General features: G+C 36.2%; 1 protein-coding gene and 1 long non-coding RNA gene across 12 annotated transcripts in view; both read left to right on the top strand.

The window, feature by feature from the left end:
• The window catches only part of LOC100680429 (protein unc-79 homolog), a 2,400,004-nt gene that overhangs the window by 2,367,949 nt on the left and 5,741 nt on the right, over positions 1-26,314 (top strand). The window lies entirely within an intron of this gene.
• LOC116416263 lies at positions 5,670-8,597 on the top strand. Of its 2 annotated transcripts, XR_004226746.1 has the most exons (8): positions 5,671-6,262; positions 6,325-6,469; positions 6,556-6,742; positions 6,885-7,006; positions 7,620-7,727; positions 7,853-7,941; positions 8,081-8,360; positions 8,442-8,597. It is a non-coding gene; the product is annotated as an uncharacterized LOC116416263 (long non-coding RNA). The 2 variants fall into 2 exon arrangements; XR_004226745.1 differs by having other exon boundaries at positions 5,670-6,262; positions 7,620-7,941.

The following is a 26,314-nucleotide window of genomic DNA, read 5'->3' on the forward strand; positions in this document are numbered from 1 at the left end:
GAAAAAAGAGTTCATCACAAGAGAAAAAAGGAGTAAAGAAATACATCGACAGTTACTAAACTAGTGGAAAAAAAATAAGATAAAAATATAAACGAAAGCAACTTTGCTCTGTACACAAGGAAGATATTAAGTGATCAAATCTCTTGAATAAGACTATTTACAATTTTTGGTATCTTTTTCCATTTTTGGAAAGTTTTATATAACATTTTTATCGGTTTAAACTGTTTCTTCTCAGTTTGACCTTGAACTGGCCTTGACCCTAACGTGATGGGGCCAGACTGACTCCGGATTCGGATTCAGCGTCCAAAAAAACATAAATATATGGTAATTCAATTTTTTTGAACCGTTTCTTCTTAGTTTGACCTTGAACTGACCTTGACCCTGACGTGATAGGGCCAAACTGACCCCGGATTCGGATTCAGCGACCTAAAAAACATACATATATGGCATTTTAATTTTTTTGAACCGTTTCTTCTTAATTTGACCTCCAACTGACCTTGACCCTGACGTGATGGGGCCAAACTGACACCGGATTCGAATTCAGCGACTCGAAAAACATAAGGATACATGGGTCTGATTGTTTGTATAGACATTTTTTTATTTTGTGTGCCGGTGAAATGTTACAAAAAAGCCATGGTCAAAAGGTGCTAAAGATGCTTATATTTTATTTTTAGGAGAAATATGAAATACTCAAAAAAAATACTAAAAAGGACTGAAATCTCTAAAAAAAAATTAACTTTTAAAAAAGTTAAAGGTTAGGCGAGTTTGATATATTCCGAAACGAAATAACAGATAAAAAAGAACTGAGATCAATCAACCAAAGTCAAGTTTATTATATTTAATCACAATGAAGCAACAAAATTGTTGTTGGTCAATAAAGGGCTTACTTAACTTAAAGTTACGTTATATAATGATTAATTAGGAACAAATTTCGAGATACTTACTACGTGGGTGAGAGTAAAAATTTTGAAAAATAAAAATTAGAAAGGGTAAAGCTTAGAAATTCAAAATATATAAACCAAGATCTTGAAATGAAAAAATTTATAAAACAAAAATGTTGAATTGAAATATTGCGAAAGGTGATCTTTGTAGTTAAAATATTGCAAAAGCGATATTTTTAGGAATTTCCAAATTTAGGTTTTCAAAATGGTACCTTTCCAATATTCTGGAACTTAAAATTTGACCTTTCCGTATAATTCAATTCGTAATTTTTGCCTTTCAAATATTTATTTTTCAAAATTTTTACTCTTACCCCGTCATAAAAACACCATAAGTACAATGAAACAGTCATCGCAAGTTACGTTGTAAGTATATTGAGAGTTGTTCCTAATTGATCATTATATAACTTTACTTTAAGTTAAGTAAGCCCTTTATATTGACCGAAAAAATACCGTTGCTTCATTATGATTAAATATAATAAATTTGACTTTGGTTTATTAATCTCAATTCTTTTTTATCTGTTATTTATCTCTCTCTCTCTCTCTCTCTCTCTCTCTCTCTCTCTCTCTCTCTCTCTCTCTCTCTCTCTCTCTCTCTCTCTCTCTCTCGTTGCGGAATATATCAAACTCGCGTAACCTTTTACTGTTTTGAAAGTTAATTTTTTTTTAGAGATTAACTATACTGCCGAGTGTAAATGAATCTATTTAATACAACCAACATTTTATAACAGTAGTAATAACTACTAGTTTCAATGCATGTATATTCAAATAAGGTTTCACTATTGAAAATTGTATTATTTAATTATAATAACAAACTTAATAAGCGTATCTTAGAATTCTAAGTAAATTTAATAGGCTGTAGTTAATAGGGTGTGTATTTTCTAGCTGGTCAAAGTTGATGTTTCGAGCGTCATTGACTGACGTCATTAAATTACGTTAAATTACGTTATTAGATGACGTCATTTGAAGCTACTAATTGGAACCTTTTATGACGTCATTATTTTTAACAGGGGAATAGTACAATTAAAAGTTTTCGAATTTAGAAGCTTTCCGTTGTTTTAGATTTGATACGGATTGTGGCGTCCTTGATATTTCGGATGGTGGTTGCCAAGTAAAACGCCAAGTAAAAGGCAGTGCATGTATTACGGAGGAAATGATTTGATAACATGAAATAAAGGTAAAAGCATTACAGCGGATACACCTTTTACTCCGTTTATGACGGTTTCTTCGTTTTCTGCTCAAATTGCATCTCTTGTGTGCTGTTTCAATGTTCTTTTTTTTCTATGCCCCTAAATACACACGCGCGCGTATCCTCTTCCCGTCATAACATGCTCTCCTGGATTCAAGCAAAAGGAGCGACCATTCCTGACATTATATTAGTGTATGTTCTGTAAGGCGCACCTCTCAATAGAATCTACCGGCGCAAGGATTGTGTGAACCTTGATCGTGACTGTTTTTTCGGAATTTGGAGGAAAACATTCAAAGTCATTCTCGTGTAGATCTTTTAATTCTTCTATAAACGGATTTAAAAATAGATTAAGATCTGGTTTTTCTGTTGCAGCCCATAATCCACAAAGAAGAACGTTTTCTTTTCTTTTACGGTAACTTAACTCATTTATGGTTACTTGTATTGGACACATAGACACTTTTGATGATTTGAATGTTTGCACTGTCATCAGCATTCCATTGAATAGATATATCAAAATTAGAAATCATACCTTTTTTCCGTAAAGTTTTATAAACCGAACCACTTGTAACATCAGACAGATTTTGTTCATAACATTAAAAATTGGACCTGAGAGTAGGTTAGTCCAATTTAGAGAATTTTTCAAAAAACATTTATGGCATGGTGCGAATTCTGTATGTTGAGCCGTAATCGTATCAATGTTACACAATCAAGACAATAATAATGTGCTTTGGCATTGGCGATGCTAGGAAACTTTTTAAAGAATCTATACTTGGATCTGTTCCATGTTACGGGTAGATGGCAATTTATCAATTCAGGAAGGTCCTCCAAAGCATAATCAGACAATCCATGTCGAATCATAAAACTCATTATCAAAAGATCACGTTCTTCCTTTCTGAGTGTACATCCTTGGAAGATTGGAAGACGTTCCTGTACATAAATTATTCGGATTATAAATATAATACAATAATTTTATTTTGTTATTATTATAATACATCTTTTATACAATAATATAATAAGTACTTATATACTTTGTAACTGGAGTTTTCGTTCTAACCCAGTTAGAATCCCTCGCCCGAGGCTTGGAAAATGACCCGGTGGTGCCAGGCGCTCCTCGTGAACGCCAGAGTCTCGCGACTCTTTGTATCCCGGCGTGAGGGTTTATTACACGTGGTTTGTGCTCGGCTAGCTGCAGCCCCGAAAACAGTAAGGAAAGAGGACGGTTCGGGATAATAGAGACACGTGGTTTATCAGACGGAACTGTATATTCTTAATAAATTCTTACAACTAATAATCGACTCGTACAAATTACTAAGATAACCCGTGAACAAAGGCAACTCAGACAAGCAAATACCCGTACACGAAAGATATTCCGCGCGACTCGCGCGCGTCTCGAGGCTCAAGAAGCAACCAGATCACACACACTAGCTCGCACTTTCCGTCTCTCACTCACTCACACAATTACGTCGCACGCGAATTCCGCAAACGCCGAACGACTTAACCTAGTATTGTCCGACCACCTTACGCCTCGTGCGTCCATGTGTCGACGTCAAGTATTAACCGACGTTTTACAAAATAACTCTACACTTCTATCATTAAAATCCTTGATTCTACACTTCGCGTATTACTCGAGAAGATAACCCGTATAAATGAGATAACCCTTTATTCGACGGAACACAATACAAAGAGATAAAGACAGCGATCCTGATGTAACTAACGCATACGCGAGATAACCTTTTCATTCACAAAACCGAATGTGGAACTGCCACTCACTTGCGAGACGGATACGACCGGAGAAAACGGAAAACGATTCAATGACCTTAAATCCTTCTAGCTGGAACACCGGGTGAAGTTGAAGTTAAGGCACGTCCGTTCGCACGCGGCTGCCACACTGCTCTCTCTAGCCGCCGTACCGCGCGCGCGCTGATTGGTCAACGCGTCGCGGCCCGACAGCCCGCTCGCTCGCAACACTATCGGTTCACGCGCCGTTGCCGAGTCGCGCGTAATTCGTATTCTCGTAGCACACAGACAGACTTTCACCCGCAGACAACCAAGATAACTCTTGACTTCGGAACCCGTAGTGACTCCCAATGCCCCGTCGTCAGAGCCATTGACTCGGGCGGCATCTGTCACAACGAACGCGAGACGCTGTAGTTTTTGTTCCTAGCGTTCGTACGGGCGAGCTGCCATCACGCTGGTCCTGGTGCATCAGACGCTCACGTAGGTAGATCCCACGAAGGGCGCCGTCACCTGCATCGGCTGTCTTACGGTGCGCGGGGCCGACTTGAACGCCCCGTCGAGGTGAAAGGTCGCTGCTGCTGCGCCAACGTTGCTCGTCGTCTCATCGCATCTCTTACTTACGAGTCGGCGACGCGCGTTGTCCTTTTCGTCCATCGCAGCCACTGCTCCTCTCGCGTCGTTCATTCGAAAAATAAACGACGCACTTAGCCACGTTCACTCTCTCATTCACACAGGTAGCTTTGAGACGCTCTACCCCGACCGCGTCGAACGTCGTTATTACACGGCGAAATTTTGCCGTGTTACAACCTCATTTTCTGGTTCGTTCGGGATTCTATCTGCAGAATTCTGCAAATTAACATAGATTGCATTCTCAATTTTTTCGTCGATTATTTCATATTCTCCGTCTTCTACATCATCATATTGAAAGTGATCGTTGTTTTCCTCTTCATCATCTTCTTCTTCGTTTAAATTCTGCAAACATGTTTAAACATAATATATATTATTGAATAACAAAACGAACAAATTGAACAAATATAAATATAGTATACATATATATTGATTGCAAATTTCTACTAATTTACTTGACTGTTATAATTGGGATATGAAAATTTTGATTTTTTTAACTATATATATTAAATAAAATGTTTTTGTATAGACTCAAATTTTTGCATGTTTTTACGTTGCAAACGTATTTTCGAAATCATTTTAAATTCTTTAATGAAATAATTAACTTAAGAATCTATTAAAATATGATAGTGCATATATATATATATATTTCTAAACTATTGTTGAATTCATACAATTCTTCCAGATTAGGATATTTAACGTCGTATATAGGATTATTGTCTCCTTCATTTCCAATATTTATATCATGTTCATCAATTTCATTTGGTCTAATAACAACATCAACATCCATAGAAACTTCATCTACTGCTGGTGCATTTTCTTAAAAAAAAAAAATTAATAAATATTTTAGATTGTAGTTCAGCTAGCTTTAATACATCCCTGACAAGTGAAATGTAGTGCGTGCGTGCGTGTGTTCGTGTGTGTATAAAATAAATAGTCAATTAATATACAATAATATATCTTATCTGTTGCAATATATTTTCATCTCTTCTTCGACGATTATGTCTAGTAGCTCTCGGTATAGGAGCATTTGGCTCCCTTAGATAATTAAAATATGAATTACCCAATTCATATTTCATATACAAATCAATAATATATATGAACTAATATATAGATATAATTCTTTACACTTGAAAGCTTAAATTTTCTATCAGCTTATAAACTTCAAATCGTGCCAATATTATAATGTTTATATCTATGACGTATACAACCTGTTTATCCAGAAACCTAACCTTATTTTATACATATATATGCTGGAACTGAAGTATTAGTCTATGGAAGGTTCGCTCTGTATGACTACCAAAATATATATGCGCGTCAGTTAACCGTCAGTGCGCATGAGGTCGCGTTTATACACGTAGTTTGAAATTCCGGCAGCGTCAGTCGCCACTGCATCATGTACGCTTTTATAATTAAACTCTGTTTAGTTACGCCTAGATGGCGCTGTAGCGACCACTCATATGTGTTTAGAGATTAGGATGATTGCATCTCTTCTTCTACGCTCCCTAATAGGAGATAAGGTAGGCAAGGACGAACAGACAAGGTACAAGGAATAAAGATAATACTGAGTGCTGATTGTGACTGAATAATATTAAACTATGTACAAGATGACTAGGTCTGTTCGCACCGGCGGCCAGGCCGTGACTGATTCACGAAAGTGACTAAGCTTCCATGTTCCCCTCGCGCTCGCCACGCCGTGGTGCTCTACTAGGCGGCGCGTCGGTCTGGCACAGACTGCTGGCAGAATATAATAATGGAAGATAATAATGATGTACGTTAAAACCTATAAATTTATAATTTGTTTGTTCTAGCTGAGTTAATATTCTTTTTCAGACCTCAACTGATGATACAGAAACTGTATCATCCAAAGATGTCGAACCGCTATCGAGGAGAAGCAAAAGTTCTCTCAGTTCGCAGTTACAAGTATTGAAAATAGAGAATCGAAAACTTGAAAAAACTATTGCCACTATGTACAAAGGTAAGCTTAATCCAATTAATTTGTACGCATATAATAAATATAAAAATTTACATATGCATATCAATTCACATATTAATATATTTTAGAGATGGGTACAGCTAAATTGGAATCCTACGCACTACTGAAGGATATGAAAGAAACACGACAAATTTTAAAAGAGATGAACCTTACTTGCAGAAAATGTAATGAGATGGATATCAAGAAAAAAACAATGAGAAGCTATTTAAAAGCTTAGAAGACATCGTAAACATTAGCTTTATTTCTCCATTTGAGGTAATCCTTTCGTTATTAACATAATTAATAAGTTACTATAATAACCATGTTATTACTTGTGTTTTTTCTCTGTTCTTTAAATGTCCAAGCCTTTTAGCTTGTTTTGTCTGTCTCTCTACTTATTTGTTTTCTCTAATTACAGATATACTCACCAAGGAGACAAGTACCCCAAGAAAAGCTCCCAAGGTTACATCCGAACCATTACCTCAAATACAATCAAGTTTTGAGTAAGATTTGGATGAGCCATTTACTAAAGAAGTTAGTGTATGTATATCTGTGTGCAATAATGAAGGAGAGAGAGCATTATGTGCATATTAATAATATCTAAAGGTACTGATTAATTTGTGAGCATGCACTGCAACATTCTGCGAATCAACAGGTACAATAGTTTTATTCGAAAAAATATCTATGCTTTAAGAGTATCTATGCTTCAAAGCAAGGATATATACTCTTTTGAAATAAAGTAAAAAATCTACTTATTTAACCTGTATGCATTCTGCGCTGACTAAGTAATCAAAGCAAAGTGATAAAATAACAAGTAGAATTATTAGGATGTTAGTTGTACCTGTTGATTCGCAGAATGTTGCAGTGCGTGCTCACAAATTAATCAGTGCCTCTAGTGATTATTAATTTTCTAATTATTCATCCATTCGCACATATTAATTTCCCCTCTTTCTGTATTATTTTTCTCTCTCCCCTCTCTCTAACTCAAAAATGTATTATTTAATTGAAATAAAGACACTGCAGTGTTCATATATGTACCGTAACCTGTACATATACAGAACTTAGGGTCTCTCTCTCTCTCTCTCTCTCTCTCTCTCTCTCTCTCTCTCTGAATGAGTTTCTGCAATATTTAATTATTTGTTTGTTATGGCAGCTACTTTTGCCAGAGATTACCGTCATTGAATCAAGGAATGCGGACTCACCTACAGATGATGAGGCAGAGATGGAAGCTGATCACAGTAGTCAGAGCGTTAAGGTTGAGGTAAAAGCTGTGCGGGAATGCATGTTGTCTGTACAGTCATAATTTTCACTTTTAACAGAGATGTAGTAAATGAAAATTTCTTTCCTGATCGCTAAACAATATTTAAGTACGTGAAATACTATTAGATAGCAACTCGGCTGCTCAATATCCGACAAAAAGGACCTGCTTCAAAAAAGATGTATCTGCCGCATCCCAGAAACCATCAGTGCCTCAGGTAAATACTATTTATTTGAACAATTGGTTAAGGCAAATTTAAAATTTATAATAATAATGCTAATTCTTTATCATGTACTCAATTAAGTTTTACAATATTTAATGCAATATAGGTTTATTCATTCCGTTCATTTTTTTAGGACCCATCTATCACGTGCTTAAGTGTGTTAAAATTTATATTTATTACTGTTTTTTAACATAAGAAACCAGCAGAAGTCGTCTCCGACACCGCCCCTAAAGTCGATATTGAACACGGCGTTCAGCTTTCAGCAGCAATCGTTGACAAATTGTGAAATAAAGATCTGCGAAACTTACTATTGGACTTATGTAACGCACTTTTTAGAAAAGAGGATTTTGCAATATCTTTGATGAGCAGCAAAAAAGGCCGCTTGTCGTATAGTGCAAAACCAGCAATATCAAGTAAGATTATATTTAATACATTTTTAATTCTAAATTTGTTAATATTTATTTCATAATTGTTTATTATTATTCATTTTTCAGGCTATGCTGCTAAAAGTCTGCCGTCGGAGACCAAAGAAAATATTGAAAAGACTCTCAAGACAATTTTGTGTGACAAATGTAAAAACGCAGCCAAGGAGATAAAAAAAAGGAATGTAATGATATGAATATAATTTATATAGAATTAGTTCATTAATACGAAACGAAGCCTTATATTTATTTATTTTTTCAATAAATACAGAATCATTTCTATTTACAGGTGTCATTTTTCATTAAATATTTGTGTACTCTCATCTTAAGGGTGCGTACGTGGCTTCAGTAGAGCACATTCCGAATTAGGACTATATCCTTAATTTGGGGATCTCTCTCAAGTAAGGAGTGCACACTGAAGTCTAGTTTGTACACTAAAGTTAAGAGTATACTCCCAAGTTGGGGGAAAAAGGAAAAGACGACGAATTTTCAGTATTTAGTGTTATTCTTGGTATGAAAACTTTTTGACCTATGTGCTTGCCTGGAATTATTTCTGCTGCGATGTTATAATTATGCAATTTAGTAATCTTTAAACGAGTGCCGTTGCATAAACCATCTGTTATACTTCAATTTCAAATCAACATAACTATTGCATTTACTTTTAAATTTAGTTTGTGTGGTGGGAGGCCATCTCGAATTACGTTTAACATTTCAACTGGATAATTTAAATGAATATTCTCCTCTGTTTGATCTACTCCTGTATGCTAAGCATAATCTATACTATAATATGTTTTTGACTTACCATGTAATAATTTTAAAATTCTGTCATTTAAGTTTTTGATGTCTTCATTGTGGGGAGCTAAGATTACACTATTAATAGAAGCTTTCAAATTAATATTTTTGTAAATTTCATTGCAAACATTAGTAGTTTTCCAATTTTGGGGTATTTCAAGTGTATTTTGCCTTCTCCTACTTCTAGTAAAAAAGAGGGAAATTCTACATAGTTTGAACGTATATTTTTATAGAGTTTCAATATTATAAAAAGAGGCCATAAAAATGAATATTTAATTGTTTCCTCTAGTTTGCTTACATTACATGTGGCGTAATGTATGAGTTTGTTTTTCGGATGTAATGTAAGAACTATATGAGGGTGTGGTAATCCCCTCTTTTGAAATTCTATCGTATAGACGTAAGCTATTACTTTTCTAAATATTTTATTTTTTACTATATCATCAAGAAATGACATGAATTTTGTATAAAATAATCTTACTGTAATATTTGGAATATCATTTAGAGTAGTTCGTTTTGGAAAATGTTCTAAAACTCTTTTTAACTCTACCCATTTGGAATTGCACGTCATGATAATTAATAAATCAGGTTTTGTCTTTGATCTTGTTATTGCCATAGCATGTTGATAAAGCTGTTGCATATATCCAGGACTACCTACGTATGTTGCGGGTAAAATAAAAAAATTTCCTAATCTTTCTTTCTTTTCAAAATTTTGACAATTGTTTGCGGCTGAGTTTTAAACGTGTTCATATAAACCTTTATAATATTCTATTATAAGTTGTTTTTGATTATTTCGAAAGAAATTAATTCTATTACTTTCTACCATTATAAGTGCTTGTAAAAGATATTGTTGTGTTAATCTACCACTAAATAATATTGGAGAAAAGTTTGTACTATTAGGTCTATATAAAAGTCTATAATTATAGTATTGTAAAAGAGTCAAGTTATCTAAGCTTCGTTTTGATTTGGATTTAGAAGTAAGATCTTTAATATTATAATCGTTTCTTTTAGAATCTGGTTTTTTATTGTATCCTATACTCCATCCCAAATCACCTGATGGAAACATTAACGGAAAAACCATAGGAACTACGTGATTTGACAATTTGTTCAAATATTTTTATATTCACAATTTAAGTTATTTTTGGGATAAACGCAAAGATCATAATTTTCAGGAATTGATTTGGAGACAATAATTGCGCCACATTGCGCAGTTAATGGTTCATTATATCTGTGTTTTCGTTTATTGGTTTTACGAATAAAAAATAACTTGTAATTTAGTAAGTTTTGTATATTAGATATTTGATTTAAATATTTAAAATTCTTGGCGTATGAATTTCTACTTAAAATATTTGTTAAAATCCCTAAATGTTGTTCAGTCGATTCCTTATTAGTTTTAAGTCTTTTTTTCTATAGAAGTTATGTCATCATAAATATAAAGTTGTCCACATGTAGGTTCATTATTTATAGGTATTAATGTAGACGGTGTAATGTGACAAACTTGACCTTGAATTTTTAAATTATATAAATAGCTCTTTGTTTTTCGTATTTTACATTGGCACTAAAATTTGCGAAATAGAATAAGTTATTGTAATACCTTATTAAGTGTCTGAAATGATTATATCATTAAGTAATAGCTCTTTGAGATCTTTGTTGTATTTGCTCAAAGGTGATAACCTAACTTTTCCGTTATGGTAACAAGTAGATTTACTTATTTCCTCTTGCCAATATACTGCTGAACACATTTTACATGTAAAACTTATTTCTCCAAAATCTGAGAAATCTTTTACTGATTTTTTTACGTTTTTAACTCTATTACGAATTTTTGTTTGAGATGTATGTAACTTAACTCTTTTATATGAAATTCACTTAAATTATTATCTAAAGCTTTTCTTTTCAGTTTATTTGTTTTTTCATTAGGCGTTAAAACTTGTGATGTTGAATTATCGTTATTAAATTTAAGAATGATGTCATAAAGACCAGAATCTTCTTCTCTACTGAGTAATAATTTTAATTCGGAAGGTTGAGAAATTTTTCCAAAAATAAAGTTACTTTCAACATTATCTAAATATACTGTGATATAAATATTATATAGAGCAGAAAAACCTCTTATTTCAATCTCATTGCCATAAACGAGTTACGAGAAAGAGTTACTACTGCACCTGTAAATAAAGAAGAAAGAGTTACTACAGCACCTACAAATAAAGAAGAGAAAGTTATTACTGCACCTATAAATAATAAGAAAGAAGAAAATGTTGAGAAAAGCACTGCAACCATTAGTGGCCAATCTAACGTAAGAAAAAGAAAAACCGAAATGACTGGAAATGAAGTTCAGAAGAAAGCAGCTAAGCTTGACAATATGACTTCAGAACCACAATCGACTTCAAGTTATTCATTTCGTCCGCAGACAAGATCAACCACTAGACGTGCACAGTCAGATGCTCAGTTAGATGTTCAGTCAGATGCTCAGTCAGATGTTCAGCCAGATTCAGAGGATGAGTTACTAGATGAACCTCCTAGAAAGTCTCAAGGAAGAAGACAGAAGCCCAGACATCTTGATGAATACGCCATCTATTCAGTGATCACAGAGTCAGGCGAACCACACACATACGAACAAGCCCTATCTGGTCCAGAAGCCCACAACTGGAGAGAAACCATGGACAAAGGGTATAAATCCATACAGAAGAACAACACTTGGGATCTGTGCAACCTACCTTATGGCGAGTCTGTAGTTGGCAGCAAATGGGTGTTCAAGAAGAAGCCAAGTTTTTCACCTGGATGTGGAGACAGCCTTTCTCCATGGTAATATGGATGAGAAAGTCTATATACAACAACCTAAAGGATACATCGTAAAGGGTCAGCACAACAAGGTTTGCAAGTTAAATAAATCTATATATGGACTGAAACAAAACCGCCCCCTCGCATCACCTGCATATACCCGTAGCCTCCTTCCCCATCTTCAGACCGTGGTACCTTAAGCGGATGTGCCCGGTCACTATCTGTGTCAGGAGTCGGGAGTTATTTCTGCTGCCTCCTGCGATGCACTGGGTCCAGCCGACATTGGTGTCCTGTCCCATTACCGCTTTGGCTTGTCTGCATCCTTGAGTTCCTTGCCATTCCTTAGTATGCTCCCTCTCAACCCAGCCCCGGATTTCGCCCGTTAGCAGGCACCTTGCGGCACCTGTGTAGGGCTCCGGCCCGATTGGAGGGTGTTTAGCTCCCAAAGCTGCAAGTCTATCTGCTATTTCGTTACCCCTGATCCCGGTGTACCCTGGGACCCAGAGCAGCCTGAACTTGTTGTTGTGAGCGGTCAGCTGATTTACAACCACTTTGCATTCCCAGAGCCGGGTGTGCCTCGTGCCTTGTGTCCATTGTCCGTACGCATTGAGTCTGTGCGCTGCCTTAGCAGCCATACCAATGATAGTAAGATGGAGTGGTTCCACCTTCACAAGTATTCCAAGCGGCCAGCAGCCTTCGCTCATTTCGAACTTTTCTCCAGCTCTCTCGGTTTTTACACCGACAAAACCACGTCTTTTCGCGCGGTCCTTTACAGCAGTGCGATGATGCTTTTATCATCTCGGACATCACGTCTCGCGCCGGCCCCTTTACAGCCGCACGACGACGCCTTTACCCTTCTCAACAGCAATACGTCTCGCTTCGGCCATTTTTAGCCCGCGCCGACGCTTTTAATTTCTCTGCGGCCCACGCACAGCAACTACTTCATCAGCCAGTATCGACGCATGGACACCGCGCAAGCCAGCATCATCGCGCGGACGCCAGACGGCGCGTTTGCCACCAGCAACTCACGGACACCGGGCACTGCGTAAACCAGCAACAGCAGCAACAACACCAGCGGCGCTCGCACGCCACGGCCATCTTCACCGTCTCCGGCGCCTCGCAGCTTCACCACTCTCGCAAGAGCCGAGTCGCTTTTTCCGTCGCGCCCTTGCGAAACCTCTCACTCGGCGTCGGGAACGCCGCACTTATTTTTTAAACTCTTTAAGAAAGCATCAAGTTTAAGCTACAGGTGCGGAAATTATTGTATCACCTTCCCCTAAACCCATGCGACCCCTAGAAGCCACCCCTGCCCAACCACAAGCAGTCTAACTCATCTATCCCAGGGAACAGCGAGTTAAATCGCTTTATTTTTTCTTAAAATAATTAAGCCACACACCATAAGCCAGCTAATAACCTAAATACCTACCCCTAACCCGCTTAACCCCTAGAAACCACCCATACCAAACCACAAGCAGGCTAACTAGCCTAACCCTGGGAACAGCGAGTTAAATCGCTTTATTTTTTCTAAAAATAATAAAAACCCACTCCACAGGCCAGACCGGAAACACGCAGAATTCTTTTCATTATTTTTATTTTTAAACATTTTATTCTTATTTCTTTCTTTATTCGTTTTTATCTGAGCTTCATAATCACTCTCATCAGTAATATCACTTTCTTCATAATGAATTTTAATATTTTTTCTCTTTGAATACCTACGTTCATTATCAATCAAATTATTTATACCTTCATTTTCAACTAAGTCACTCTTACGTGTCTTATTTAAATCTTTATCACTTTCTGATTCCTTATCATCTTGTTCTTTTATACTTTTATCATTTTTCTTATTTAATAACCCCTTATCTTTTTCAATAATTGTAATCTTATCAGTTTTATAATTCTTTTTCTTATTTATTACTTTCCTATTCGTTTTATCTTTATTAATATCTTTCTCAAGCATACTTTTCACACTTTTAATCGGTTCATTATGTATATCTATGTACGCCTTAGTTATTATTTGGTTCGTATTTTCTTTACTTTCTTTTAACCGTTGTGCTCTTGTAATTACGTTTGTATTTAATGGCAATATAGGGTTTCTCGACAATGCATCTGCATTGGAGTTTAACTTTCCGGGTTTATAAATAATTTCATAGTCGTACTCTCCTAGTTTGAATCTCCATTTCTGTACTCTTGTGTTGAGATCTGCGGATTTAAACCAAACCAATGGCTTATGTTATATCCGTAATAATGTTAAATTTTCTGCCTAACACATAAGGTCTAAATGTGGTTACACCGTGTATCATAGCTAAAGCCTCTTTTTCATGAACTTCATAATTTAATTCTGAACCTCTTAATACTCTTGATGTATATGCTATTGGTTTATCCTTGCCTATATCGCTTTGAGATAAAACACTACCAACTGCATATCTTGAAGCATCACAAGTTATATTAAAAGCTATCGTAAAGTCAGGAAATTGTAACAGTGGTGCTGAGCAAAGCAATTCCTTTGAATTATAAAAACGCTTGCTGTGCTTTCTCATTCCATTCGAATTTTTCTCCTTTTTGAAGTAGTTTGGTCAACGGTTTTCTATTTTAGCAAAATCTTTTATAAATCTTCTGTAGTATCCTGCTAAACCCAAAAATTGACGTATATTTTTTTCTTCTTTAGGCGTAGGAAAATACTTAACAGCCTCTACCTTTTTGGGATCAGGTTGAAATCCATCTTTGTTAATTTTGTGTCCTAAGTAAGTCACTTCTTGTTTTAAAATTTCACACTTATCTGGTTGTAATTTAAGGTTAACCTCGCGTAATCTTTCCATAACTTTGTTAAAAAGAGTCTCATGCTCTTCTAATGTTTTTGCATAAATAACTATATCATCTATGTATACATATACTCCTTTTCCAATTAAATCGCCCAGTATTATCACCATAAGGCGTTGATATTCCGCTGCAGCATTACGTAGGCCGAACGACATCCGAACAAATTCGAAATGTCCTAACTGGGTTGAGAATACAGTTTTTGCTGCATCTTCTGGATCCATCATAATTTGGTGAAATCCTGAGAAGCAATCTAAGGTAGTAAAATATTTTGCACCTTGTAATTGATCAAAAATATCCGTAATATTTGGAATAGGATTGGGAATAGTTTTCTCATTTAATGGCCGAAAATCGAGTACTATTCGCCATCTTGGCTTTCCATCTGGTCCTGTTTTTTTCGGTACGACCGACAATGCTGTATTATAAGGTGATTTTGAAGGTCGGATTATTCCTCTTCTTAATAAATCCTTAATCTGAATTTCAATTTCTTCTTTTAATATATAGGTAATCTATATTGTTTTGTACATACTGGATAGTCATTTATTGTATTAATTTTATGTTTAAGTATATTAGTTCCTTTTAAAATATCACCTTCTAAATACACTCTATCTGCGTGTTTCGTTATTAATCTATTTAACTGTTCATATTCCTTAGAATTTAATCCATTAGTATTAATCAAACTTTTTATTTTTATAATTCTTTCATCTACACTTAAATCTTCATTAATATACTCCTGTTCGTCTTCTAAAACTATTGAAAATATATTTATGTGCTTTCGTGCTAAATCTATAACTTCTGTAGCTTCTTTATCATCTATATTTTTTATATTTACAACCAATTTTAAGACTTTTATCTTATCTTTATTCTTTACTTTTCTATTATTAACTCTAGCAATCGTTCTTTTACTCCTTGCATAATTTTGTTTACTATTCTTAATTCTTATTTTATTATTCTTGCTAATCTTTAATTTTTCTTCATTTTATTTTTGATTCGGCATAATTTCGTTAAATATATTAATTAAATTTACTTCTATAATATTCCTACGCTCTTCTATTCCTAATTCGTCTAATAAGTTTTCATTAGTCGTTTCGAAGTAAAGTAACTCTCCTAAATTAGAATATTCATTCATATAATAATCTTCTATTTTATAGCCATCATAAGGATCATATTTGGTTTTTAATGAATCTGAATCTGAGTCTCTAAGTAATAAATCTAGCCTTTTACCCAAATTCGAGCTTATATCTGTATCTGAATTAGAAATTGAAATTATGTCTGAATCAGGATCAGGATTTGAGTTTAAATCTGAATCAGAATTTAAGTCGAAATCTACACTTGAATCTATGTCTAAACCTCTAATTGAAACCTGTTTAATTACATTATCTGACACATCTTTGCGGTGATAATCATCATGTTTAATATATCTCCTATTTAACGGTGCATATTTTTCTCTTATATTTAAACTCTTTTTCCCAAAATTTATTATACTATTTGATTTAACGAAAAAATCTACTCCTAAAATTCCTTCAGCTGGTATTGGGAAATCATTTTTAACAATATGAACTTTATGGTCTATCTCAAAAATATCTAAAAATGTTGATCCCATAGTGGGAGTAATATTGCTGTCAATACCTCTTAAATAAATGATATCGTTCCGATCGATTAAATTTTCTTCCGGAAGCATATTTTCCTTAATTAAACTCCCTTCAGTTCGCGTATCTATTAATAATTGCGAAACTTCCATATCCGAAGAATAAATATCTATGTACGGTAAGTTAGGCACTATATTTGAATTCTCTAAATTAATAATGATTTCTTGAGCTTTATTCTCTTTAGCTAATTGTTTAAATTTAAATAAGGTACCGTTTACTAAAAAATGATTTGAATTAAAATCTACAATGCATTTATTTTCAAAGAGAAATTGACTACTTAATATGTCCTCAAACGGTGCTTGAAAATAATCGTCTACTACGCAAAACTGAGTTGATTAATTAAAAATTTTAAATTCAACGAATCTTAATGAATTAATAGTGCTTTCTGATATTCCTTTTAATAAAATATTTTGCGAGTTAAAAATCTCGATATTATCTGGTATCTGACTAATTTTAATTATACTCCTTTGTGCCCCAGAATCTATCATAAATGTAATAAATTGTTCAAAACTACTATGGTTATAATTCATATTAATATATGATATCAAAGAACTTCTTTCATCTGCTGATTCTATTTTGTTAACTCTTTCAAAAATTCCTTCTCGTCTTAGTCTAACGCTGAGCGCTTTTTTGACTCGGATTCCTGTTTCGCGCTCTGTTACAGGAAACCACTCTCGTTTCCCTGATTATGGCTAGTTTGATATTGTTTAACCCTATATTCTTCATCCGTGTGTCCTAAACGCTTACAATGATAACAGAATGTACTCGTATTAACTTTAAAATTCGCTGCTGTGTGACCTCTAAAATTACATTTTTGACATTTAAATTGTTGTTTAGATTCGTTTTGATTTGCTTTTCATTGGCTAGATTTATTCGCAGGATGTCCTGGTGTATCACATATTTGACAAGCCACGATTGGAACTTGACGTTTACAAGTTTTGGCTGTGTGCCCTATCACTTTACAAATTTGACATTTTTCAATATTACGTTGATCTAAATTTCTGCATTTTTTTGCATTATGACCTATTCTTTCACATAACTGATATTTTTATTTATTTTGATTATTTGGACAATTCCTGGCAATATGATCCGGATTTTTACATAGATAACAATTAAAATTTGAATTTCCTTTAACATTAAGTTGTTCCGTCTTGTGTCCGTCCTTTTTACAAATTTTACAAAAACTAATTCTTCTCGTTTCTTTAATTTTAGTATTAGGTTCATTTCTTAACGATCTTTGCGCTTCATAGGCTCTCTCAGCTGTTATCGCATTTTTCACTATGTCGGTTAAACTATCGGCTGCTTCTAATCTCCTTTCTATTTCGGGTAATAACCCTCTTTTAAAACATTCGAAAACGTTTGTCTCTACTTCGCTTTTGAAAGCTGCGGACGCTGCTCCGTCTAATAATTTTATCACGTCAAGGATTCTTTTACCTATTTCTCTTAATCTATTCGCGAATATTATTACTCTTTCACTCTCTCTTTGATATTCGTTTCCTAATTCAGATTGTAATTTTGTCTGACCAAATATATTCTTTAAAAAGTCGCCTAATGCATCTACTGTTTCAAAATTTTGTCCATAGATCGCTTTCCTCGCTTCTCCAACTATCTTGCTTCTAAGAAGTTTTACTAAATTTTTCAGGGGTGCTGTCTCTACCATTTAAACTATACGTTTATACATTTTTTTTTCTAAAATTTTTCTTTAAAATACATTTAATTATTTATAATATTTAATAATTATTTATTTATCAAATACGCAATTTATCAATTACTTTAATTATCAATTTTCTTGTTTAATAAATAAACTATTCCATTACGAGATTTAAGATCTGTTCTAAATTCAAATTCAAATCGCGCGGTATATTTCGATCGCGTCAGATGGCAGCACTGCAGCTCTTCGATAGTGACGCTACCTTCAAGCTTATGCTACTTAGACCACGCTTGTTTTGACAGAAAAGCGTCTGCTATCTTATACAATTGTTAGATAAATGAAAATAACTAACTGATTTTGTTTATCTTTTTCAGAATAAATTCTGAATACACATAAGTCTATTCTAAATTATAAACCACTCTCTACCGAACCAAAAATTCAAAAGCCATATATTCAAAATATAATTTTATCATTTATAATTTTTTTTTTTAAATCAGTAATCATAATCAATTTTCTAATATTCACTAACTTTTAGAATTGTCATAACAAATTATGCATATTTTACTAAACTTTGAAATTTTACAGCACAGGTTTTTCAAGAAATAAATAGTATTTCAATGTTGTATAATTAGAACTTTTATTTTCTTTTAAATTTTGTGTTTAACATAAAATATATTTTACAGTCATCAATTAACTCAAATAAACATCGCTTACAATATTTAGTTTTTACTCTTTTCACCTTTTTCGGAGAAGGTGGCAAAGGTATTTCACTAATTTGAATTTTAATACTTTGAATAATAGCCTCTGCCTTCGATGGTGGAGGAGCTGGCATATAAATTGCGGCAGTAAGCTCTAGTTTTTTCTGCCTCAGCCTATTCTTTTTTCCTTTCCTTTGGGCGCCAAGAAAAAGAGCATGTAACATCTAACGATGCTACCACACTTATTTAGTTACTACACCTTTAGCCTACACTTTCGTGCAATAGCTGGGTGCTTTGAATGTTTGTGAATAATAAAAAATAAATGAAGGGAAAATAAAACTTTTAAAAAATGACCCGGGGTTAATTGGTTCATTTATCCAAGCGATAGTTATAGAAAGGAATAGAAAAGTTAGGATAGTAAAAATAGATTCTTACTTACTTTTTGTCGCTGGCTGCTTCTTTGGTACTAACGTAGAGAGATGAAGGCTCTTGGTAAAAATAACAACAGAACACTCACAAATTCAATTAAATCTACTTTATATTTTATATTAAAAATACAACCGTGCGTACTTAGCGCAAATCTAAAACTACGCGTACAAGCGCGTGGATCTACTATTGCGTACAAGCGCGTGGATCTACTATCGCGTACAAGCGCGTGGATCTACTATCGCGTACAAGCGCGTGGATCTACTATCGCGTGCAAGCGCGTGGATCTACTATCGCGTACAAGCGCGTGGATCTACTATCGCGTACAAGCGCGTGGATCTACTATCGTGTACAAGCGCAAATCTAAAACTACCGAGCTTACTCACAGCCGGGACCGGAGTGTCGAACTAGAAAGATGTTTTGCAGCACGAAGGGCCTAGAGTCCGCCCTTCCCGATGTGGTCGCGTTCCGCCTAGATTCCGAAAATTAGCGAGTGAGAGAAGCCGTTATATTTGAGCTTTCCATTACTTACGCCGAATTTTCGCATCTCTCCTCCTACGCAGCTTCGGTCAGGCCCTTCGGTTCGCCTACGCCCTCTCCTCTATGACTGTGCTTCGCCTATACGTCGCTTTCGATGCGCTCGCCAATTTGAATAAAATTTCCCAAGCATTTTATTTATCATTAATAAAAGTTGAGCAGATTATTGTATAAATATTTCAATATTATAATTTTAATGCTTGTGAAATTTCTACAAATCGATACCAAACAACTATATCTAAAACTTAGTAATGAAGCTCTTCTGCGCGTTAGTTTAAGAAAATATTATAAATAAATGAATTTAATCTTGAATTTACTAATAAAATTTATACATTTCATTCGTTTACAGCCTCAATATTTATTTTAACTCCTTTTGTATTTTTAAAATTTAATAAATTAGCAATGCATCGTTATAACAACCGTAGCTTCACACCGACCGATTATTATAACTCTGCAAAATGACATACTTTACTGCAACAATCGTAGTTTCACACCGACCGACTGTCGCAACAAAATATGATAAAATTAAAATAAACAAATAGACATTTGATCCATTCATAAATTATGCACAAAAAGCGAACTGTATAAATCGAAAAATATACAGTTTAGTGCCAAATAATTAATGAATAAATCGCGTTATCAGTCTGTAAAATTATAACTATACTAAAAGCTGCAAACAAACTATGCATTTATATACTTTTATGTAGAATTATCCCACTAAAACTGTTGCTAAAAGCGAACGTATGCAATTCGAAAATTGCATAGTTTATACAACAGCATGATGAAAAATAATTCTAAATAAATATTTCCAATTTGACAAAATAAATATTCGTATTTTGAAAAACAGTGGAAAATTCCGGGATCGGTATACAGCTACAAGCGTGCGTATTTCCCAATACTGTCCCTGCAATAAAAAAGAATGTCCGAGCCTCGTAGGCTGTCTTAATTACGGTCGCTCAAGAAGCTGCCGATATCTTAGACAAACGCAGCTGCTCGTCATAAAATTGCGCTTGGTCCGTCACGCCGAAAACTTTCTCGTACCGAATAATGCACAGAAAAACTTTACTATTGCTATTGTAGTGCATCCGCTGATGCCTCTCGCCGATGCGCGCAGCTCAAGAGGTTTACGATAGGGCTATCTGTCCCTCGCTTTCTCTCTTCAGGCCCGCATCTCCGAATTTGCTCTGGACGAGCGTCACGTACGCATTTATCTTTTAAAAATTAAAGTTTAAAATTTTAAAAAAATATTGAAAAATTCGCACGACGTGACATACTACTCCAAATTATATTCCAAATATTGCTGTTGAATGCAAAATTTAATTCGTTTTTAAAAGATATTTAAAAACATGAAATTCTCGGGGATATACTTGCTTACGTATAGACTATAAAGAAGCAGCACTTGCAGTGGGTTAAGTAGCTGATGACACTTGTGTTTATAATAATTTTGAAGAAGCCTGCCTAATAATTTTGCCCTTTTAAAACATGTAAGAACATTAAATTTGGAATGTATTTAAGAATTATTTTACTGAAGATTTTAAAGAAAATAAAAAATATAATGCTTTATTTTACATCCAAAGTGTATGAGAAACAGAAGAAAGATGTTGTAAAGATTATAGTTTACAAGAACCTGATAATCTTTTTGTTAATGATGATATGTCTGCAAAAAATATAATGCACAATGCAACTATTTTCAAACAGATGGTAAATTAATTAAATGAAGATCAACACTATTTTTTTACGTAGCTTGTTAACAGTAATACTAACATTTATTTTATTGATGGTTCTGGAGGTTCAGGAAAAACTTTCTTACACACAACTTTTATACACTATTATATTTAATTGAACTGTTACGTCCGGGTGGCCGCACAGAGCGAATACTCGCACGATAGAAATAATTCCAATTCCGAATCGATGAAACCTTTTATTTAGCGCAGTTCGCTCACGCGGTACCGCCTAGGGAAAAGGTAAAGAAGCGCGCGACTTGACCTGCAGCTCGGCTGACTGTGCGATAGCGATAGCTCACGGAGTAACGAAACTCAGGGTGACTTCTAAATGTATTGGACTAGCTTGATTTAAACACTACATACTGACACAATGACGTTGCATGCGACACTGACGTGAATTTGAGGAGATTGATAGGAGAAGCGACTTACCTTGACGAAGCTGACTTGTAGTTACCGATAGGGTGGTTCGCTCTCAAGGATTAAGTAATTGAGAGAAATGGTTTATTCAACTCGTTAGATTATAAATGATACAAGATACAAGTCCTCGACCGAGTACAACTCGTGACTGAGGTAGAAATATGACTATGTCCAAAAACTTGACGAACGCTCTGACTCTAAGTTCGATTACAGAAGAATAGTTTAAGTCGCGAGTCGGGCAGAGCTTCGCCCTACCAGTAAGAACTCCGGGTTACGAAAAAATACTCCTCCTTGCTCTCCATTGGTATTTATAAGGATGAGGGTAATGCATAAGCATAGGGAAGGTTCTGGCCAATCAGGATTTAGGGAGGGTGTATGTCTCAGTAGGGGTGGGCGCCCCTTTTATTAATCAGTGTCCCTCAGTGCGCGGCCCCTAGTCTGGCTAGCTGTAATGGTTTCCTTTATTGTAATTTCCCTCATTATCGTATCGATTTCCACTTATTTGTATCGTTTGTCTGAGATTTATGGTCTCCTTATTGTCCGGTAGCTCTGGGGTGTCTCCCCTTGTTTGACCCAGTTTATTCAGGATCGTTGCCCTTTCATCTGCCGCCGCGCGTGTCAGTGGCTTGGTTGTTTTGTCGTGCTCTGTGTTGCCGACCGTTGTTGGTTCGTTGGCCTCTGTTATGCCTGCCGTGGAATATTCCCAATTACCGTGGTGAGATACTTCGTTGGTTGAACGTGTTATCCGCGTGTGCGTTGACCGGCCAGTCTAGGTCATAGTAGGTTGACGTGACAGAACAAACAAGTCGTATCGACTGCTTCGACTGGTATCGCTTCTATACTATTACCCAAAGAAATGTTGATTTATAGAACTTTTAGATTACCTTTGGGTTTGGATAATGTAGATACTGCTTTTTCTAAATTAGAATCAGATAACAAAAAATGAAGGCTGACTGATTTAATTATTCGGGATAAAGCATCCATGATTCCTAAAAAAAGCTTTAGATATAATAGATCAAATCTTACAAGATATATACTGTAATAAAATACCTTTTGGAGAAAAATCAATAGTATTCCGACGTGATTTTAGACAAATTCTTCCAGTAATGAAACATGGTTATAGAAGTTCTATCGTTGAATAAATAATTGAATTTTCCAAATTATGGTCTCTTTTCAAAGATTTAAAATTAAAAAAAAAATATTTGTTCTAATGATAGAAAATCCTTATCATTATTATTAGATTTAGGAGAAGGTAAAATTAATCTCTTCTAAATACCTCAACTTTGGAAAACTGCCGATATTTGTGACAAAATTTATAGAAATATTGATCAAAATATTTCTATAAATTCTGTTATTTTTGCTTCTTAGAATGACGATATTAAAATCATTAATGATAAAGTATTAAAATTGTTATTTGGCGATTTAAAGACATAGTACATCATAGATTATGCAACTCATGAGGGTGTAGATTAAACCGACAAAAATATTCATTTAAATTATTCAATTGAAATGTTAAACAAAGTTAGAGAAGGTCTTCCACCTTACGAATTCTACTTAAATTAAATGCAATAGTAATGTTGATTTAAAATTTAAGTATAATAGATGATCTATGCAATGGCACTCGTTTGAAAATCGTTAAATTATATAAATACAATATTGAAGCAAAAATAATTACAAGAGAGAATATAAAAAATAAAGTCTTTATACCCAGAATCACTTTAGATACTGGAAAGTATTCTTTATTTCCATTAACTCTTTATAGAAAAATATTTTCAATTATATTAGCTTTCAAAATAACAATAAATAAATCACACCCAGTTAAAAATAAGTGAATGGATATCCAGATGGATATCCAGCTGGGTATTTTGGAAAGAAAAAATATAGAAAATACTTTTTATATATTTGGTGACCATTAATGGTGGTACCATGCGGATGATAACACTTAAACAGGGGACTGAGCTTTGTTATAGTTTTGATTCTTTAGGAATTTTTCTAAGACGGCCATTATTTTCTCATGGAGACACGGATCTTGCCGGGGGGGGGGGGGGGCTCACAGAACCCTCAGGCGGATCTAGTAACCGACGGGCTTCGATCTCTGAAGTTTCGACCGAGAATTTCGGGAGCACAACGGACAAAAGAGGCCCAGAGGCGAAAATGGGAGAGGGAGGCGGGGGCTCCTGGAGCAAGGAATGCTACGTGTCCCAGCTCTGGGTCTGTCCCCTCCTCTCTCCCTAAGAACCTGACGGCCGGATCGACTCCGCCGGCGAATCAGACCGCTAGAAAACGACCCAACGTGGAGCCTGAAATCATGGCTGCCAGGATGGTGGACCCCCTCACGAGGGCGATCGTGTGCGAAGGATATCCTGACGAGGAGCTGACGCATCAGCAGTTGGCACTCATCAGCGAGGCGGACCAGACGGAGATCAATAAGATCCCCAATGGACCGTGTCCCGAGTTCAATGACTGCTTCGTGAAAATGGGGTCCATCGTCGTGGTAGCCAGCAACACCTTTTCGAGGGACTGGCTGGAGGAGATAATCCCCCGGCTATGACCTTGGGAGGGCGCAAAGATCCTTATGGTCGGGATGTCTGAGCTCAAGAAGCCTCGAAGGGCCACTCCCTGCGTGCCTGGAAACAAGCTTGAGCCGGGAGTGGCTCTGACCCGACTGAGTCACAAGCATCCGGACCTGTTGATTATTAGGTGGAGTGTGCTGAGCACCGAAAGCAGGGAGAGGCCAGACTGTGCCGGATTACCGTCAGGGTTGATGAGGGTGCCCGGGGGCAGCGTGAACAGAGCAACACTGTCCCGTCCTAATCACCATGGCTGGCGACGAGATAGTGTTTACACAAATAAACTTGCATCATAGCAAAGGCGCTTCGGCCGCACTGGCCAGGCGCATGGCTAAGACGCACACAGGCATATGCCTAATACAAGAATCTTGGCTAGTCGCGGGGAGGATCTCATACGACTCTCAGGAAGAGCCCCCACCAAGGGAGGTACAAGATCTTGTTGAACACTGCAGACAGCGAAGCATTCCTCTTATACTGGGATACGACGCTAATGCTCATCACATAGTTTGGGGCAGTTTGGATACTAATGGCAGGGGCGACGCACTGCTGCAGTATCTGGTAACGACGAGTCTGTGTATTATGAACACGGGCAGAGAACATAACTTCTACAATTCGGTTAGAAGTGAGGTGATTGACCTAACTCTGTGTACAGTTGGAATGGAGGGGTGGGTGGGCAGCTGTCGGGTATCTAACGAACCTTCACTGTCCGACCACAGATACATCCAATTCGAATGGAAGGAAAGATGCTCGGACACAAGGGCCTTTAAGAATCCCAGGAAAACAGACTGGGCGTTCTTTAGGGAAAACCTTAGGAACGAGCTTCAATCCTTCAAACCAAGCTTTGGAACAACGGATGAACTTGATCACTGGGCATTTGAGCTAGGTGAGATTGTAAACATCTCTTTCCAGAGAAGCTGTCCCTGGACCATCCCAAAGGGAACATGGGGTACCCCATAGTGGAACCGGGAGCTAGAGGATCTGCGACGTGAAACGGGGCGGACCTTTATCAGGGCCAAGAATACTCGCAATAGTGTCGATTGGTGGATTCACAGAGAAGCCCAGAGGCTATATAAAAACCGCATCAACGCGGTGAGAATCAAGGGATGGAGGGACTACTGCGAGGATATCGAGAGATATCCTGACGCGGCCAGACTCCTCCAGATACTCGCGAAAAATCCTGAGGTATGGCTTGAAGTAATCAGACTGCCTACAGGAGAATACACAACCTCGGAAGAGGAGTGTTTAAAACTACTTCTGGAAGCCAACTTCCCGGGCTTTCGGCTCTCCCATGAGATGGGGAATGAGAGCTCGGGAAGGAATAGGAAGCAGAGGGCGGCATGGGATCTGGCGGCGAAGGTCGTCACACCGAAAAAGGTCAAGTGGGCCATAAGGAACTTTCAACCCTTCAAGGCGCCGGACATCGACGGAATCTACCCGGCATTCCTTCAAGAGGGGCTGGAGGAACTGGTTGGCCCCTTAGTAAAGCTCTTTATAGCAAATGTAGCTTCGGCTCATGTACCTGAAATATGGAAAACGGCCAAGGTTGTGTTTATTCCTAAGACAGGGAAGTCAAGTCACACCACCATCAAGGATTATAGACCTATAAGTCTTAACTCTTTTGTGTTCAAGACACTAGAAAGATTGGTGGATAGATTTAAGACGATATCTTAACCGTGCTTCCTCTTCACCCTAACCAACATGCGTACAGGGCGGAATTCTCTACAGAGACTGCCTTACACTCGGCGGTTTGGCGCATTGAGGAGCAGCTGGAAAGGGGGGAGGTAATGGTGGGAGTATTTCTAGACATAGAGGGAGCGTTTAACTGCACCTCTATCGAAGCAGTTGTCAAAGAGGCAGGACTGCATGGGATGCGTGGACCATTAATAAAATGGCTT

This window comes from Nasonia vitripennis, assembly GCF_009193385.2.
Source record: "Nasonia vitripennis strain AsymCx chromosome 2 unlocalized genomic scaffold, Nvit_psr_1.1 chr2_random0002, whole genome shotgun sequence".
Lineage (NCBI taxonomy): Eukaryota > Metazoa > Arthropoda > Insecta > Hymenoptera > Pteromalidae > Nasonia > Nasonia vitripennis.